Below are 13,673 nucleotides of genomic sequence, written 5' to 3'. Positions count from 1 at the left end.
CGTATTTAGTGCTATTTTAGATGCCCTAGACTATCCGAGACATTCACATGGGGCAGGCAGACTCCATAGCACAAGACCTATGGAAAACTTGTGTCTTTTTGGAATAGCACCTGGACATCTTGTGGAAACATTAGGCAGCTGGTACCATCTGAGATGCTGTAGGTATGGGCAACTGAGCAGATCCCTTACTGCCAGACACTCCAGGCAAAGTATTTGTGGACTTTGATGAAGTCAACAAATTAGAAAGGGCGCATAGCATTACTACTCTGACCCTGATGGATGTCAGAAGTTTTGACATCCATCACGGTCAGAGTAATAACAAAGCTGTGGTAAGGACATACGTAGGAAGATTTCCTCTTATGTGATCTATCTAAAAGAGTGCTAAAGGCACAAATTCAAAATACTGTAGCTGAGTGAAACTTCCTCAATACTGTGCTATTAACTCCTGTGTTGTGTTTCAAGAGGGAAAGGATCATGGATTTTCATATTTCTACCAAATTATAGAAGAAGCTCACATACTAAATTTCAGTCTTAACATTTTAAATAAATTAAATGACATGGCTAATCTTATTTCCTCCTACTTCTCCTCTTACCTCCCGTATGAACCACTTGACAGGACATGATAGTGATTATTTCTGACACACTGTTTAGGTCATTCCTAATGTATAGGGTAGACTTGATTGAAAGCCTTTTGTGCTCCATCACCTGTTCACAGATTTACTGATTTTATCCACCTTCTGATGAACTGAAAACTCTACATGAATAAGGAAATTCTTTTCCTTCCCTCTTTACTACTTTTCACTTTAGTTTTCAGCTGTGTATCTTTCTTTCGGTCTAGCTGCAATGCAGTTAAAACAGCCTTTGGTACTTTAGGCCTACTTGCTGGTCTTTTAAAACTGAAAAAAATACCTGTGGCTAATTTCTTTGTCCCTGAACTAGAGGCAGTAGCAGCTATTGTCAGCCAAATGTGAGAGACCATTCACATCTTTCGGCTAAACAGTGCTTGAGTGTATTTTTCTTTCATTTTTTTCATTTTTTTCTTTTTTGTTAAGAAAGACTCAGATATGTTGCTATCCAGATGAGAGTTTATTGTATTACTTTAGAATAGATACCTTTAAAGAAAGGAGTTATTTTGTTATATTTATCATTGTAATTAAAATTCAATATTTACAAACTAAGTAGAAGCAAGACCTGTAACTTTGTTAACCTATAATGATAAAAGCATATTCTCATTTCCACAGCCCTTATCTTTTCAACTGTTGTCAAGTAATTGCTTATTGTATTCAGATGAAGTTTAACTATATCACGAAACGATATTAACATATGCCTGTAAGAAGGCTGGGATTCGAGTTGGTGACACAAGCGGTTATTTTTTGTGACATAAAGGGTAAGATCACAAAACATTATTTGAATGATGTGTACACACAAGACAAAGTATGCTATTGTTTTGCAGGACGATAGATTTATGCAGATTATTTGTTGCTGAATAATTGGTATTTTTTCAGCAACCTATTTGATTCGTGATACAATGATAAAATAACAATACCATGACAACTTATTTCCTTAAAAAATTTCTTTAGGTGACATTATTTTCAACATAATGCTCTCTGTGTGTAGGAAGCACTACTCTGAGCTTAAAACAAGTAAGCAGAGTATCTGTGATCTCTTCTCACAAACAAGGGACAGAACCCTGCCGTACTGAAATCAGTTCCAGAGTAACACCAGTGGGTTAATGCAGTCTGAAGTTAATTCAAGCTGTGCCATCCTGGATGAATCATGTAAGGCTGTGCCTTAAACATAAGGATAATAATAATCTCCATTGCAAGTCCTTAATTCACTGAAGTGTAAAGTCCTTGCCTAAAAGGTGATATGGAGAACATGTTTGTTTTCTTTCTTTCAGCCTCTCCACCCTTGAAAAGACCCTATTCCAACTTCATCCTTCTATACAGTCAAATTTTGTTTCCAAACAAATTTCTCCCCTATCTCTTTCCATGTTCACAGTCCTCTTCACTATTAAACAACAGCAACAAACTAAGCCCCATGCCATCTGTAGGCAAATTGAATGGAAATTAGGTTAAAGCTTGTAGATATATCAAGGCCTTGATTTTCTGGTCAGGTCTTTCCCTGAAGTACAGGTGTGATGCAGACCTCAGTCTTCTTCAGTGCTCTATTTTAGAGCTGCAAAGTGCTTTGGAACTTGTTATAGTTGTGACTTAGTAATTAGTTGTTACTTAGTACTTATAATTATACCAGAGATCTCAAGAAGTGTCCTGTATCATCTCTTCCCAGACTCTTCTTGATCTTCAGATATTAGGTCATCTAGAAAAGATGGGAAAAGGGGTTATTATTTGTACTCTTAGCTGTTTCTATTCTACATAATGCAGTGCCATGTAGAGGTATCTGAAGACTAACTTAGAAACAAGAGTAGACTACTTCCATTTCCAAAGGCAGTGGTTTTATGGCCAGCGCTGATTTCTCTGTGCGATGCTACATTACAGCACAAAAACAGTCTCAGACTCACTATGAACATACTTCTTTAGCAAAAATACCTCAACTCCTAGAGTCAATAATCAGATGAATAAGCAAACCTGAGCCTTTTCTGTTTACCAATTTACATTCTTATCATGGAGAGTAGTACAGGTATAACACCCTAAAATACCTACACTACAGAAAAAGATTTTGGTTGAATCAAGTCCACTTGAAAATCTGCACATTTATTGAACCCTGCATGGGGTACCTCTTCCGAGTTGAGTTTGGGAGGTGGCCCATCCACCTATGTCCGGTCCAGTGCACGTCATTTGGAGAGCAGAGGCAGCATCTGTGTCTAGATGGAAGTGCCAGAATTAGGTGCTTGGTGCAGCTGATGGTATTCGCGCTGCCCCAATCTCATGCCCCACAGATGTGCCAACTGTCCTAACGTCCCTGCAGCTCACAACCAGGGTAAAGCATAGACGGAGGTCCAGTGGTTCTGGAAGACTGAGCAGACTCACAGTCTATGTGAAGAATTTTACTCTGCTTTAGTGAACTAAAGGTTTTATCAGCAAGCCTGATCTACAGAGTGAGGTCAGGCAGTAAGCTGCCACCACTTGGTCCTGCTATCTCACGCAAGGCCAGAGGACCTCACAGGGCCCATGCCGTAATGCAACACCTAGGAGAGCACAGACGCTGGCTCAGGACGGAACCACTGGATAGGTCTCCCCTGGCCGTCAAGTGCTCGCATAGCTGATGGGGTGAGGCAAGCAAAGCTGGACTTTGCTCATGCAGCCGGCAAGCTGTGTCACATCTGGTAAGTTGTGGATGGTCTGTTCCCCAGGCAGACCAGAGCCACTTTGGTGATGGTCGCCTGGACCACCACCACGCCCCATTTATTATAACTGCCACTGGGTAGTGGCGTTGAGGCGGGGCTGAGATGCGGGTTTGACAGTCATTTGGCCCCCCTCTTTATTGCCGCAGCTCAAAAGGAGACTTCAACAGGGCAAGGGCAACTAAAAGTCACCACAATCACTACTGGGACAGCTGTGCACTTTTATTCACCTCATGTGCACTCTCCTAGAAAGCCTCCTCAGCCAAATTTTTCCTAAGGTGAAGCTGTATCCTTTGAAAGATCATTGTTTGAATAGGTGGATACCTCACTGCTCACTGTCTAGCAATGGCTAGCAGAAGTCTCTTCTTCTGTTCAGAGTTAGCAGTTTGTAAAGGACTTGTGTCTTCAGAGAACTTTAGCTCCATTAAGTAATTAACGCATCTGCTAATATATCTGCAAATACATATTTACAGATTACATCTGTAATATCTGTAATATATCCGACCTCAATGTCTCAGAGGTGACAGAAGAATGCAGGAAATAATTAAGTTCTATGTGACTAGGAAAGAACATTCAGGAAGAGACATATGTCTCTGGGATATTTTCTTGGAGGAGAATGAGATTCACAACTTGCAGCATCTGCCTCCTTATTGATCTAGCAATTTTGTGCCCATGGATGGCAATAATTCATTCCTTAAGTCCATTCTCTTATCAGAGACAGAGAACGTACAACTTCTCTACGAAAACAGAATGATTAGTAATTCTTATTGCATTGGCTCTCTGAGACTCCAGGTAAGATTGGAGACAGCTGTGCTAAACACTATGTGCAAGCATAGTGCAGGGGCCACAGAAGCGGGAAGAGAATTTAAAAGTTTGAATTGTACACTTTAGAAAGAAATTCAATAACTTATGAGATAAGAATGTACACCATATAGATTAGGAAACTGTATTCCATAACTGAAAAAGAATGGGACCTTCACTGAAACTAAAGAAGTAGGAAATTCAAAACTGATAAAGGAATTACTTTTTTCCTATAAAACATACAATTAAGTGGTGAAATTCCCTGCTATGCAAAGCTTATTAGCTAGGCCAAAGACTTAGTAAGTCCTTTGCACAGATTTCAAAACTATTCAAATAGGCCATAAGACTAATCCAGATTTTCTAAGGTTTGTTAAACTTTGTTTTTCAGATTCTAAATTGATCTCTAAGCTACAGAGACAGGGAAGAAACATAATAGGGGAGACATCCTACATCTGCCAATTGAAGCTTCTCTGAAGCACCTGGAATTGACCACTGGAGTTGCGGTGCTGCACTAAGTGACTCTGCTTCTGCAAGCTCGCCCATAAATATAAGGTAGAAGATTCATACAGTTGGAAAAGAGATCAGGGAATGGAAGGAATTCTTTATCACAATTGTCTTCTATTGAGGAAAATCTTGACGACATAGGAATTCTCCTTTTTGTCCAGTTTAGGTTAAGCAGTTACTAAACTTTCTTTGAAATAGCTCAAATACCTTTCCTATTTCAAATTTACTTAGGTTAAAGTGACCTCCAAACTTCAAACTTCGTCTTCAGTCTGAGTTTGCAGTTATTCTTGAAACTTTTATCAAATATCACCTGATAAAAACAGCAGATTTTTAAGAATCATAACTAAATCAGTGATCTGTAAATGTAAGTCTTTACAGATATCTTCTTATGAACCAAATGCAATGCTTTAACAGTCTTGCTTGAGTACTGATATTCTTGCTGACCTAAAATAATATAGGCATCATTTTTTTTTCACAGAGCTTTTATGCAATAAAGGTCTGACTTGCAAAGATTCAAAGACTCACAACTGCCACTCATTCTATTTAAAGCTGAAGAGTACCTCTGAAAATCTTTTGCTGTTATTGACTTTATGGACAAGGATATTTCTCATAGTGTAAGCAGGATCACAAATACTGGCAGGACTGTAAATACAGTCAAGGGATCTTTACTGATTAGAGATTGATTTAAATTTTGAAGCATAAAGTTTCATTTCCCTTCCTATATATTTATTTTTCTTAATTCTAGTTCTGAATGTTCATTAAATGTGGAAAATTCCTCTTTCACTTTTCTTAAATTCTTAGAACCACTGAGTTCACTGCCCAGTAATTCGACAGAGGAGTCATATGTGAAAAAGATATGTATGCTATAACATTGTGTTTCCTAATTTTTTATTTCTTTCCACAACCCTTTTTTTTTTTTTTTTTTTTACATTCTAGGAAAACAGAAATTCTGGATCCACCCATATATTTTTGATAGAAGAATATTAGTGCCTGGCTGGACTGTTTTGACTTCCTTCTTCTGTTTACATATAAATTTAGGAGGACAAAGCAATCAGAGAAGATTTTTTTATAATCTGCCCAAATGAGAAAGAAAAAAAACCCCTTTTGTTTATTAATTTAAGTTATTCAAATAAGAGAAGACTGTTGTGGCCTGCAATCATGTATTTGGCATAATCAGAGTTTGTTTCAATATAATTTAGTAAATGTAATGATTAGATATTTCATTTTACATAGGTTTTGTTTTTATACAGCTACATACCCACAGCGGTTTTAAAAGTGTTATCTGTTTAACTCTGTGCCTATTGTAAAATAATAAATAATACATAAAGAGCTTTCTGAGCTCAAGTCTTCACTTCCTTGCAACACTCTGTCAATATCAATGGAGATGCATGAGAATACAAGCGATGTAATAGATTAGAATCATGTACTGATCTTTTAAGTGAATGTATGTTTAGAAATTTACTGTTATGGATGATTCTTATTTAACTAAATTTTGAACTGCAAGATAGAACTTGAGATTCAACGTCAGCAAATGATGCCCAGTGAGAGCTTTTACATATGGTCAACTTAGAACGAGGCAAAAACCACAGTCATGCATTTTGGTCTTCCTAAGGTTTATCAGTGCTATGCAGCTGTTGCCTTTCCTAGAGAAAGTGCCAGGAAGACATAATGAGGTTACAGTGAACTCCAAAATGCAGAAACTTTCAAAGGAAAATCGCAGAGCACTACAGCTGAAACCTCAGTCAGTCTTATTGCTTATTTACATAGCATTACCCTAAAAGCTTTGCCTTAGGATTTTGCTTTGAAAACTTGTCCTCTCTGGGGATACTTCACAACACTGTCTCTCTATTTCTCTTTGGAACTAACACCACACTGATAAGTCTTAAGAAAAAATGAAATATATGGTTGTAGCTGCTGTTTCACCCTGGGCACAGCAATAAAGAGAGCTTTGACTGGCAGCAGAGTTACGCCAATCTAGACGTACCCACTACTTCTGAGTAGTAGAAAGATATTTGGCTTCTGAGTTACTACTTCTGCAAAACATGTATGCTATTTATCAGGTCTATATTTAACAAAAAGAAGTTTTACTGAGTTTAGATTGTATCTTTAGAGAGGAAAGACTTCTATCAATCTTAACACCCTAATTCTTGAAAGAAGTGACTTCTCAACAGCCATGGTCATGACTGAGGAGTATGCGAGGTTGTTTAGTTCTGACTTCGCAAATGACTTGCTTGCACATCTCTCACCTCATTATCCAAGGCACTGATTCTATGAACCTTTATGCATCCCGTTTCTAGGAGCTGGCAGAGTTGATTTTGCTGAAATCAACAACAATTTGTTGACAGTTCTTGACAATTCACATATGCATCTTTCTTTCTGCAGCAGTGGCAGATTCAGTGTTATTTTTGCGTAGTCATATCTGATTCAGCTGAGATGTAGATAAAATTTTTGAATCTAGGAGACTCGAACCCAACACTGATAACGATTTGAATCTTTTCTGAAATAGTATAGAGGCTGCATCTCTTTTATCCATCTCTTATCTAGCTGTGTGTGTACGCATGTATGTATATTTTTGGTATTGCAAAGTGGATGATGAGATTAAAGTTGAGATATATTGCTGGATAGATTTAATCTCATTCCACCTCTATCTTAGCGTAACTTGATTGTCTTTCTACCAGTATAAACAGAAACGTTCTGCATTATCTTTCTCCCAATTCATTGCAAATACCCACCTCTTAACATATTTAGTCAGTGAAAATCACTGTAATTACTTCTCCTGCTCCCCAGAAGATTTTGATTTTATTTCTTTCTGAGAAACTTAGATATCCCTGAGCAGGAAGTGTCTATCGTATGTGAGATGAGAACTCATGTTAGAACTGGTTGTTCCTTTCATATGATTAGGCTCTGTTTTAGAGTTAAGGTTAGGAGAGAGACAAAGCCTAGAGCTCTACATGAAGCTAGAGGCAAGCAGGAGGCAAGCCAAAGAGCGCTCTCAGGACAGCTTTTCCCTTTAGGCCGGGAAGGGGGTTGGTTGGCTCAGGTGCAGGCCCCACCTGAGTTTAGGGTCAGGATTAGGGTTAGTCTTCAACTACATCTACTTTAATGAATCAGTAAGCAGTTTTGCATTTCTTATTTTTCTACCAATGTGCTCTTAACTTGCCTTTTACTGTCTCCTATATATATGTCCCTTGGTACAGCAAGACAGTTTTCTGTAGCTGCAGTTTTTGCTGCTCTTTATCTTTTTCCATTTTTTTTCTACTAAGACTTTAGTATAGTGCTTTCTGTTACTCTTTGTTTGTTTGTTTGTTTTTTGTTACAGAATTGCCTTAATTTCTATTTCTGTAGAGGATAGATCTATATCAACATTTATCCAAAAAATACTCTATAAGCAGCACTGAGTATGTACTTGTTTATGGATCTGTGCTGTAAGGAGTTCTGGTTTTGGCTTTTATATTTCAATATATTGCTGCTCAGGTGGTATATCACTGTATAATACTGTCACTTAAACTTTAAAAAGAAAGGAATCATATTACTTCACTTTGCAGTGCTAAAATGCATGTAGTTCTGATGTGCTATATGAATTGACCTCTGTTGTGAGTCTACCCCATTTTTAGGGGGTTCCATAGAAAATTTATTTTGCAAAAAGTCACTACCAATAGGAATTGAAGTATAATTCATCTTTGCACTTCCAGATGTGAAACATATTGGAATCGTAAGATGTCAGTTTTTCAAAACTTCTTAGGTTCTGCTGGTTAACTAATGTCATTATGCTACCAAAGATACCAGCAAATGATTGTGATTGGTAGCGTTACAAGTGTTTTAGTAGATTTGCGCCTCTTGAAAATGTAAATCATTCTCAAAAATAAACCATCAGCATTTGACATTGATGTTCAATAGCTACAGTTCCTTGTTATAATTCTTTTCAAGTAGTATTAATGACACTGGCACTGAGATAGAGTGCCAGTGAATAAGAAATAAGAAAAAATTGATTTAATTTCAATTACAAACATTTGTGGAACTTTCTGTAGGCTTAAAAATTTTGTTAGAATATGTCTTAAAGTTACATTTCCAGGATAATGCTGTCCAGTAAAAGGACAAAAAGACAAATGTTCTCTAATCTACATTTGTAATGCATCGTTCTATCACACAAAGTCATTTACTTCTTGTTAGAATAAAAGATCTTATGATTTAAGGTTATCTGGACATGTGAACTAAATAAATTGAAAACTGATTCCTCCTTTTAGTTCCTACTGGACAGGGTAAAATCTCTGTTCCTACTGAATCCAGTATTTTTGTAAACACGCTTTCAATTTCACATTTCAGGTTTTTCAGTATTGACTAATAGAAATTATCTGATGTTCTGATTTGGTTTTTGCTTCCAAGCTGATTGTGATAATTTCAGTTTCCAATACTCCTTCCCATTTTCCATGCTGTTTTTATCATAGAAACCCTCCTGAAAGCTAAAGTCAAATATTCATTTAACTTGTGGTATGTACCTATTAAATCTTAAATCCATTTGTACTGTTTACTAGCCCAACTTCTTCATTCTTTTTATTTATATTGCTAAATAACCTTTTACTACTTGTTTTCATTTCCTTTGCAAGGTCTAACTCAGCTTGACTTTTGGCAATTCTCACTTTATCTGTTCACTTTTTGACCTCCCAAGATGTTGCTTTTGCTGCTGTTAACCCCTTTATACCATTTCTCCTAGAATGTCTCCCTGTTTCTAAAAGATTTTGGGGGTAAACTTTAATCCAAGTAGGCCTGGAGCCCTTCAGGAAAGCTTTACTCTGTGTAGCAACCGTGATCCGGGGATCATTTGCACCCCAGATTTTGAGAGATGATAGATCCTCCTCTGAGATCTTTAGCTGGCTTTACTGACAAGATCTCCTAATTTCTCAGAGTTTTCCTCTTTGCTTTGTGGAGCTGCTTCTTGTAGAACTAGTTTTTTTTATCTTTTAATTTAAACTGAATCAATTTGTGATTTCTTGGTTTAAGGCTATTTTCCTTGCTACTTTCCCCATTCAAATTTAAAGTAGGGTCCACTCTTGCTGACTTAACAACCTTCAGTGCAAAAAAAACAGTAAGGAAAACTCATCTGAGATTTTTCTAACTAGATCATCGTGAAATAGTCTCAGCTACTGAACTGGAGTCTGACTGTTTATTTCCTCTTAATTGTATTTTGAAGGTGGAGTTTTTAAGGGGGTCTGATCCTATAAGACCCTGTCTTTCGTGGCTTATAATTTTTGTCCAGATTTAAGAATTTGGACTGGATTTTTCCACACCAGGTGTCTGCCTCAGGCTAATCTTCCTCATTATTAATAGTAGTACCACAAATTCACACTAAACAGTTCTGCCGTTCCTGTGGGGAGAAGTTTGGTCCATTTTGATTACAACAATTTCCTTACAGTAATAGAACTGGATTCTTAGTTTTTCTTTATAGAGAACTGGAGATCATGATCTTGAGAATTTTGAAAAGAACCTGAAATTCCTGAGCCTCCTTTTCTGTGGCCAGCAAATATATGTTATGCCAACAGATAAAGTATCAGTCTCTTATAATGCTGATTCTCCTGGTATATACAGGTTAACAGTTAAGGTAAGTTGCAGAAATTCCTTGTTATAGATTGCAAGTTTCCAGACCTGTTGATGATCCTGCTGAATGTTACCAAGGTGCAGTGTGATGGAATTTCTGATAATTCAGTTTGTTTCTTAAAAAAAACAACAGCCACAGCAACAAACCTGGCAAAGAATCTTCCATGTTAACATATATAGTGGAAAAATGCAATTCAGATTAAAAAAAAACCACACAAAATTAAGGTTATCAGTGCAACTTTTTTATTTCTGCTCATATATGAATTATGGTTAAGTTTTTAAATACACAAATGACTGAAATAGAGGTTTACTGTAAGAGAAGGAAAGACCTCATGATTAAGGCAGCTGAAATCTGTCCTAAATAATTGGAGTTGTCCCCTGCCTCTATTACAAACTTTTGTTATCTGGGCTCTACTAATTGTATCTTCTTCAACCTAGGTGTCTAGTTTTGTACCTTGAGATCTGATTTGCAGAAGTTCATATAGCACAGAGCTCACAGCTTCACCTGAAATCAATGCGAGATGTGCTCCTGTCCATGAATTTATGAAGTGATATTGTCCAATATAAACTCTGAAATAGAAGACCCTTGATGCTTCCAGCTAAGCATCCAAAATTAGTGATACTTTCCATCTTAATATCGCTGTACTTTATGTACGTAGCTGTACAAGTGAGTTCACTCTGTCTCTACTTTTAAGAGAGGGCTACTGCATATTACACAGATGAGCTACATAGGGGAAGAAATGCAATATGCAATATAGAAACTTTAATACTTTTATATTCAGGATAGGATTTGAACAGAATATAGAAAGAATATCTCAGGTCATGCAGTCAGCATTGGAATAAAACAAAATATTGAATGTGTGCTTGTTAAATGAGAATCCCCAGTCCTGTCCGCTGTTTGAGGCGGAGATCAGAGTAAAGTAATAAATGAGTATATAATTCATGATTTATGTAATATGAGGCTGAACTGAATTTGCACCAAATGTTTCTAATTTCCTCATTTTTGGCATATTTGATTTGCACCCTAAAGAATAGTTTTATCAAGGGTTTTATTTTGTGTTTTTACTACTACTGTTACTCTTAATTTTTTAAATTCAGTTCCGGTTCCTTTACAAGCTGAAAAAGTAAATCCTTTTAGCTATTACTAATTGGATCCGGGTTTAGACTGCACTCTTTAGGCATGAATGAACTGTGCTTTACGTATGCCTACTACTAGCAGGGTTACTGACCTGAAGGCACTCTTAAATTTACACAGGTCACTGAAGTCACTAATTTGTGGAATGAAGGCCTAACTGTGAAGACTAGAGAAATAAATAGGTTCTGCCTTTTATAGCAGTAGAATTTAGCTCACTGCTCCCTGCAGCATTCCTTGCAGCCTAACACAATAGTTGAAAATGCAAATCACATCTGTGCTTGTATCAATATCTGTATCAGTCAGCAGTGATGAATTTTTCCAGAAGGCTTGGATGTGTGGGCGTCTGCATTGTGTACGGTCTTAAGTCAGTTAGTCTTTTTGAATGGTATCCCTGCACGTAACTGTAAGGCCACAATCTTTGCACATCTGCATCCTCACTGGTACCTCCTGGTAAACAGGAGGGAAAAAAAGCAGGGTTTTTTGGGTCAGTAAGTTATACATTTCATAGGGTTTGAGAGATCTGGGTGAAATTCCTCCGTTTCTTTTGGAAGTGTGCCCCAAGGCCTTCAGAGTGAAACCCCACAAAATTCGTGTTTGGAGAGCTTCTATGTGACTTAAGCTGTGACTGACTTTTGTGTAAAGATGAATTACAGGTGTAATGAATGTGATTCACGGGGTTGAGGTCGATCTAGGACAAAAAACTTTTTCAGAGATTACATTCACCTCTTTGAGATGTTTTGCTTTTGCTGCATAATGAAGAGTGGAATTTTGGGCACCGGAAGCTCGGTCCAGACCTCGAGAATTATAAGGAGGGTAGGGTTTGTTCCTACATTGATTTTCTTGAAAACTACAGACCACCCTGAACTGAAGCATTTTAGACCACATAAATCTGACAAAAATGTGAAATATATTAAACCACACACAAATGTTCCTAAAATATTATTAGGCATTACTCCATTGGAAGGTGTTTCAGTATTAACTTTATGCACAAAATTTATATGTACTGGCTTTGGTTGATCTAAATCACATTGGTAGTTGTATTTTTTTATAGGTTTTGACAGTTTAATTTCCTTTTTTATTGTCATATGTCAAGATTTTTGTTTTGCTACGCTAAATTTAAGTTTTTTACTGTCTCCTAAAAATTTATACAGTTGGAAGTGAACTAGGGGCCTGTTGCATGTATATAGTTTCATGAAACTTTGAGGTAAAGAAGGATTGTAATGTCACATCCTTTTTGTTTTCTTTACGTTATTTTTTATTTTAATTATTATCAAAATCGTCAATGAAATGGGAAATTCTTGATGAGCTCAAGAGAAAAGATTAAATTTGACAGGCTTCAGAATCTGTTTACTGTCTGTACAAGGGAGCTGTTAAATTTCTCTTTGGGATAGAAATGTATCCTCTATGCCTATGGCACTTTATAAATCCTAAAGCACAACCTTATCTAACCTGTAGGTGAGCATTTCTTAGCCGGATACATTAACAGAATATTGCCTGAAAGGTGCGCTATGTTTACCGAATTAATAACCCCCTTCTGCACAAACAGCCAGTTAACCGACTGTATTGTTTATCTGAAAATTAAGTAACAAGTAAATAGCAAAAAGATTGAAAGCTAGGCTCTTCGCAACATTTGATAAGGTTAAAGAAATTCAAAGACATGTGAGGCGGAAGTGATAGCTAGCAGTCACTCTGTCTCAGAGCATGAGAATCAACAATTGATTTTTCCTTGTCCTTGATACACATATCTTTCAAAATCCTCCAGTTATGTTGGTTTCAAAATTGTCCAGTGTAACTTGTTCTAGTGTTTAACTATTATTACAGAATCTTTTATACCTTAAATCTAAATCTTCCTTGCTCTGAAGGAAATCAATTATTTCCTGTCCTAGATTCGGTATACATGAAAAACACCGATTACTATCCTCTTTATCAAAACCTTTTTAACATTGTATTTCTCCCTTGGTTCTCTCTTTTATGGACCCCCTTTCTTCAATCATTCTTCATAAATTATGAGGGTTTTTTTCAGTCTTTATGTTTGGTGTTCTCTTCTAGGTCCTATTGCATTGAATTAATGTTATATTGGGTGCCCCAACACTGTACTTCGTTTCAATATGACATTATGGGTTACAGTGAAGTCTTATGAGTGGATATATCTATTATTAATGCTTCCTGAAGTGAAATCTCCATATTTGACAAAGCATCTAGTCTTTCTGAAATATTTCTGCCTAATCAGTTGTTTTCCATTTTTTCCTTGTGTATTTGATTTTTAGTCCTCTGCATGTTTCTTTTTTGAGATCTACCTTTGTGGCTTCTCCTTTTTCTCAAGATTTTCTTGAATCC

Source organism: Struthio camelus, chromosome 3, assembly GCF_040807025.1.
Source record: "Struthio camelus isolate bStrCam1 chromosome 3, bStrCam1.hap1, whole genome shotgun sequence".
In the NCBI taxonomy this organism is placed as follows: domain Eukaryota; kingdom Metazoa; phylum Chordata; class Aves; order Struthioniformes; family Struthionidae; genus Struthio; species Struthio camelus.
Note: the sequence above shows the minus strand (reverse complement) of the source record.